The sequence below is a fragment of the Schistocerca cancellata genome, chromosome 1 (assembly GCF_023864275.1).
Source record: "Schistocerca cancellata isolate TAMUIC-IGC-003103 chromosome 1, iqSchCanc2.1, whole genome shotgun sequence".
NCBI lineage: Eukaryota > Metazoa > Arthropoda > Insecta > Orthoptera > Acrididae > Schistocerca > Schistocerca cancellata.
Genome location: NC_064626.1, coordinates 197,080,139 through 197,085,840, shown reverse-complemented (window position 1 = coordinate 197,085,840; position 5,702 = coordinate 197,080,139). Strand labels below are relative to the sequence as shown.

General features: G+C 47.1%; 1 pseudogene; it reads right to left on the bottom strand.

Annotated features, from left to right (window-relative positions):
- Positions 1-4,785: 4,785 nt before the first annotated feature.
- On the bottom strand, positions 4,786-4,903 carry LOC126099427 (5S ribosomal RNA; annotated as a pseudogene).
- Between the last annotated feature and the right edge of the window lie 799 nt (positions 4,904-5,702).

The window sequence follows — 5,702 nt, the reverse complement described above, 5'->3', positions numbered from 1 at the left end:
CCTCGCTTGGTGTAAGGAGCATAAACATTGGACCATTGAATAATGGAGAAACGTTGCGTGGAGTGACGAATCAAGTACACAATGTGGCGAAATGATGGCAGGGTGTGGGTGTGGCGAATGCCTGGTGAACGTCATCCGCCAGCGTTTAGTGCCAGCAGTAAAATTCGGAAGCGGTGGTGTTTCGGTGCGGTCGTGTTTTTCATGGCGTGGCACTACCACAGCACAGGCCTACACTGATGTTTTAAGCACCTTCTTGCTTCCCACTGTTGAAGAGCAATTCGGGGATGGCGATTGCATCTTTCAGCACAATCGAGCACCTGTTCATAATGCACGGACTGTGCCGGAGTGGTTACACGACAATAACATCCCTGTAAAGGACTGGCCTGCACAGTGTCCTGATCTGAATCCTATAGAACACTTCTGGGATGTTTTGGAACGCCGTCTTTGTGCCAGGCCTCACCGACCGACATCGATTCCTCTCCTCAGTGCAGCACTCCGTGAAGAATGGACTGCGATTCCCCAAAATAGCTTCCATCACTTGACTGAACGTATGTCTGCGAGAGTGGAAGCTGTCAGCAAGGCTAAGGGTGGGCGAACACTCTGGTACCGCTCGCCGCGGAATTTCAGTCCCCACCAGACGACATGGACGTCGAAGACCCCTAGAGGTCTCCGCACCATCGCCGCAGTAAGCTGTGGCTGCGCGCGCCTCCTGGATCACATTTAGTGTGAGGGCGCCACAGTGGAACACGTGGTCTCAGCGGCCAATGGCGGCGCCCCTGATCAGGTATTATAGCGCCGGCCTCTCGCTCAGCCGGCCTGTCTAATCTTGTGTACGTCTCTGGACATGTCGCCTCGCCTTAGACAGCGTATTTACTTTCTTGTTCTGTGTACGAGTGGACGTAGTTGTCTAGTTAGGTTTTCTTGTGAATCCGTTGTTTCGATCTTTTTGTTCGTAAGGTCGTGTCCGTCCTCTCCCGTTTGTGTTGTTGTTCGTGGGCCGCTCTTCGGGTCCCACCGCGCTTTCTGTCACTTCAACACCGCGACCGTTCGTCGCAGTTACAACGAACCGATGGAGGGCGCCACCAACTTTTAAGTAATTTTTAGCCAGGTTTCCGGCTACTTTTGATCACATAGTGCATTAATACAAGAATCATCGCTCTTCTTCTATCTGTCTCGGCCATGCAACAAGCGGTAGAATGATAAGTCGTATTTGGTGTAGTGAGTAATGTTCTTTTGTGTGTGTAGCACATCAGATCCATTTTTTTAAATCTACTGTGCAGAGAATGCGAAAATATAATTTTACAAACTTTTTCAAGACTGGTAATATTGTCACGGTAACCTTGAAATAAAGAGAAGGAAAACGACTTTTGCAGTAGAAAGGTTGCTGAGATGATCGGGAAGAGCTCCTAGTTCGGTTAGAAAAGGAAGCTGCAGGTACGGGTGCATGTCCTGACCTGCGTTACGTAGGAAAGAGTGGTAACAACAGTATGGTATCCGTTCAACTTAGAGAGGAATGCACCCTCCAACATAATTCCATTGAGTGGCACATTTCAAAGTGAGCATAGATACCCCTCCTTCGCGCTTTAAGTACCGCAACAGGAAGATATGATCAAAAGATCGAACTTTAGGACGAGATTTTTTCGCAGAATAAGCGATATGTTTGTTAAATGCTATGAGGAGAGTGAACACAATCGCAATACACATAGACCAATAACCTTTCGAGAACAAACTAGCCCACACGGTTTATGAGCCGAAATCGTCCACGGAATGAGGGAAGTGATACACGGATAGCATATGTTACGTATTATAAAACTAGGACAAAAAAATAAAGGCCAGGCAAAAATTGAAGCATTTACAGAAACTGGAACACTTTCACAAGCGCTGAGAGGAAAACGTGATAGAGACCAACTGCTGATATCCAAAGGGATATACAAATATCAACATCTGGAGTTCTTTAGTGGGATTCAGTATCAGATGTCGAGCAGGAAAGGGAATGAGAAGAGGATGTACCCAGCCAAGGGAATCAATTTTGACAACCAACTGCTGTCTGTCAAGAAGATGACGTTGATTTTTACAGCCGGGTAGGGCAGCGACCAAAGGGAAATAGCGGGAAGGTCGGGGAAGAAGGCCAGTGTTCACTCTGTCTGCTTGCCAGGGGGTCTCATCCGAGATGTGGAAGAGGCCCTACCGGCGGCGATAGAGAGCACTGGGTGCACCCGACTGCAAATTGTTGCTCATGTCGGCACCAATGACTCCTGCCGTCTGGGTTCAGAGGTCATCCTCAGTTCGTACAGGCGGTTGGCGGAATTGGTGAAGACGGAAAGCCTCGCTCGCGGGATGAAATCAGAGCTAACTATTTATAGTATCGTTCCCAGAACCGATCGCGGTCCTCTGGTTTGGAGCCGAGTGGAAGGCTTAAACCAGAGGCTCAGACGATTCTGCGGCGATCTGGGGTGCAAATTTCTCGACCTCCGCTATCGGGTGGAGAAATGTAGGGTCCCCCTGAATAGGTCAGGCGTGCACTACACGCCGGAAGCGGCTACAGGGGTAGCGGAGTACGTGTGGAGTGCACATGGGGGTTTTTTAGGTTAGAGAATCCCCTCCCTAGGCCCGACAAGACGCCTCCTGGGACGCGGCAAGGTAGGAGTAGGCAAAATGCAACGGGGAATAACAATATTAATGTGCTAATAGTAAACTGCAGGAGCGTCTACAGAAAGGTCCCAGAACTGCTCTCATTAATAAACGGGGACAGAAAGTTGGCTGAAACCAGACGTAAACAGTAATGAAATCCTAAACTCAGATTGGAATGTATACCGCAGAGACAGGCTGGACAGTGAAGGGGGAGGCGTGTTTATAGCGATAAGAAGTGCAATAGTATCGAAGGAAATTGACGGAGATCCGAAATGTGAAATGATTTGGGTGAAGGTCACGGTTAAAGCAGGCTCAGACATGGTAATTGGATGTCTCTATAGGCCCCCTGGCTCAGCAGCTATTGTGGCTGAGCACCTGAAGGATAATTTGGAAAATATTTCGAGTAGATTTCCCCACCATGTTATAGTTCTGGGTGGAGATTTTAATTTGCGGGATATAGACTGGGAGACTCAGACGATCATAACGGGTGGCAGGGACAAAGAATCCAGTTAAATTTTTTTAAGTGCTTTATCTGAAAACTACCTCGAGCAGTTAAACAGAGAACCGACTCGTGAAGAGTTCCTAGATAACAGAACGCAGCATGTCATTCTCAATGGAGAGACGTTTTCCGAAGTAAGAGTGATATCAGGTGTCGCAGGGGAGTGTCATAGGACCGTTGCTATTCACAATATACATAAATGACCTTGTGGATAACATCGGAAGTTCACTGAGGCTTGTTGCGGATGATGCTATAGTACATCGAGAGATTGTAAAAATGGAAAATTGTACTGAAATGCAGGAGGATCTGCAACGCATTGACGCATGGTGCAGGGAATGGCAATTGAATCTCTATGTAGACAAGTGTAATGTGCTGCGAATAAATAGAAACAAAGATCATTTATCATTTAGCTACAATATAGCAGGTCAGCAACTGGAAGCAATTAATTCCATAAATTATCTGGTAGTAGGCATTAGGAGTGATTTAAAATGCAATGATCATATAAAGTTGATCGTCGGTAAAGCAGATGCAAGACTGAGATTCATTGGAAGAATGCAATCCGAAAACAAAGGAAGTAGGTTACATAAAACTTGTTCGTCCACTGCTTGAATATTTCTCACCAGTGTGGGATCCATACCAGATAGGGTTGATAGAAGAGATAGTGAAGATCCAACGGAGAGCAGCGTGCTTCGTTACAGGATCATTTAGTATTCGCGAAAGCGTTACGGAGATGATAGATAAACTCCAGAGGAAGACTCTGCAGGAGAGACGCTCAGTAGCTCGGTACGGGCTTTTGTCAAAGTTTCGAGAACATACCTTCACCGAAGAGTCAAGCAGTATATTGCTCCCTCCTACGTATATCTCGCGAAGAGACCATGAGGATAAAATCAGAGAGATTAGAGCCCACACAGAGGCATACCGACAATCCTTCTTTCCACGAACAATACGAGAATAGAAGGGAGAACCGATAGAGGTACTCAAGGTACCCTCCGCCACACACCGTCAGGTGGCTTGCGGAGTATGGATGTAGATGTAGATGTAGAAAATGAGAGGAACAGTAAACATTGAATATTTTCTGACGAAATTTTGTTTCGAGAATCATGTTTTCTCATAACAGCATGTGGAGCAGGGAAATAACAGTGAAGAGGTTAAAGACGCAACTCAGTTCTTTTCGACTTTGCACAGATGGAGCAGGAGTATAGAATTAAGAGTTTAGAATCTAGAATTAAGAAAAGAAGATGACAGATTTCGTTTGCTAGCTAATACTGCCTTGCTTTTGACAATTTAGTTTGTTTCACATTAAATGGGGTGCTTGGTGCTGATGAAAGGAATGTCGTTAGGGAGAGAATTGTTGCAGACGAAGTATGTGTTGTTACGTATATATCCTCAGCGTGAAAAACTTCATTTTTTGAGAAGGAAAAAGGTAGAGCTCGTGATTCAGTGACAACTGCGTCATCATTCCCTGAAAGGAAAGCTCTCCGTCTGCAGGTCACAAGTGGCCCATCGGGACCATGCGACCGCCGTGTCATCCTCAGCTGAGGATGCGAATAGAAGGGGAGTGTGGTCAGCACGATGGTTTTCTTTGACCGGGGCCGGTACTATTCTGCCGAGTAGCCCCTCAATTTGCATCACGAGGCTGAGTGCACCTCGAAAAGTAGCAACAGCGCATGGCGGCCAGGATGGTCACCCATCCAAGTGCCGGCCACGTCCGACGGGGCTTAACTTCGGTGATCTGACGGGAACCGGTGTATCCACTGCGGCAAGGCCGTTGCCCATAAAAGGAAACGGAGTAAAAATAAACAGTACTAGTTGTCACACTAAATCACTGATTCTTGGTTTAGAAGGACATCCCCAAATACTAATTACGCTCAGGAAAAAAAAATCGCAGTACCAAGAAGGAATTCCGCGACATAAACGAAAGTTGGCAGGCATGTTTCCGAAAGTCAATGTCTGTTCAAATTCCGCCCCAGTCGCTTTAGAGTGTCGCTATGAGGACGCAGGTCAGGTTTCCTTTACATACAAGCTGGAACGGTCGTGAGCGTTATTTACATTAGGGACTGGGCGTGGTAAGTTGACGTTAGTAAAGAATGCCTTTAAGGCGACAAAGGCACCATTATCAACACCTCACTGAATTTGAATGGGGTGGCGTACTAGGGCTACGAGAAAGTGGATATTTCTCCTACGGTGTTGCAGGAACACTCGGCTGAAATGAAGCACAGTACTTGATTGCTGGCAGGAGTGTGCTCGAGAATCTGCGGTCGCAACAATAGTGGGCTCCGGACGGCCACATTGCACTACCGAGAGGGAAGAGCATCGTGTGCGGCGTATGGCTCTGGCGCATGGTTCTACATCTACTGCAGGAATTTGAGCAGCAGTCGGCACCACAGCGAAACAATTAGCTGTTGCAAACCGATTACTTCAAGGACATTTCCCAGCTTGCGTATCACTGACCCCAAACCACCGCTATTTCGACTTCAGTGGTGTCGAATGAGAGTTTACTGGAGGGGAGGATAGAGGTCTGTTGTGTTTTCTGATGACAGCTAGTTCTAGCTCGGTGCCAGTGATGGCCATT